This window comes from Harpegnathos saltator, unplaced genomic scaffold, assembly GCF_003227715.2.
Source record: "Harpegnathos saltator strain DR-91 unplaced genomic scaffold, Hsal_v8.6 scaffold130, whole genome shotgun sequence".
NCBI lineage: Eukaryota > Metazoa > Arthropoda > Insecta > Hymenoptera > Formicidae > Harpegnathos > Harpegnathos saltator.
In genome coordinates, this window is record NW_020229907.1 from 291,173 (window position 1) to 291,595 (window position 423).

A 423-nucleotide genomic window follows, 5' to 3' on the forward strand; every position below is an offset into this window, starting at 1 on the left:
TCGCTAGACCGGGAATCGAACCCGGATCTTTCGCTTGTCGGGCGACTGCTCTAGACCACTGAGCTATCTGACGCTCCACGCTCACGACACTCTCCTCTCCCTAGATAACGTTGAGAGATGTCGTTCGGAAGTGACATCTCTAGTGCTATCTCGAGCGCACGGCGACTAACAATCGCTGGGTAGTTTTTGTCTTCGAAACGATCCCTACCTTCTCGAACATGCTCGCACACGCTCATGAGAGTCGAGTGCCGGAGTCTCATGGTGGGGGCCCGAGTCCCGTAGGTTCTAGAATTTACCAAATTTTTTACGCGTGACGTCAATACTCTTCGTATGTACACAATATAGCTAGTTTCCATCAGGGTATAGCAGCAGCGTAGTGCATAAGACGCTTGACCCGAAAGCCAGCGGACCCAGGTTCGAATC

At 52.0% G+C, this 423-nt stretch overlaps 1 non-coding gene across 1 annotated transcript; it reads right to left on the reverse strand.

Moving 5' to 3' along the window:
* Positions 1–73, reverse strand: TRNAV-GAC (transfer RNA valine (anticodon GAC)). The gene has a single exon. It is a non-coding gene; the product is annotated as a tRNA-Val (tRNA).
* Positions 74–423: the final 350 nt, after the last annotated feature.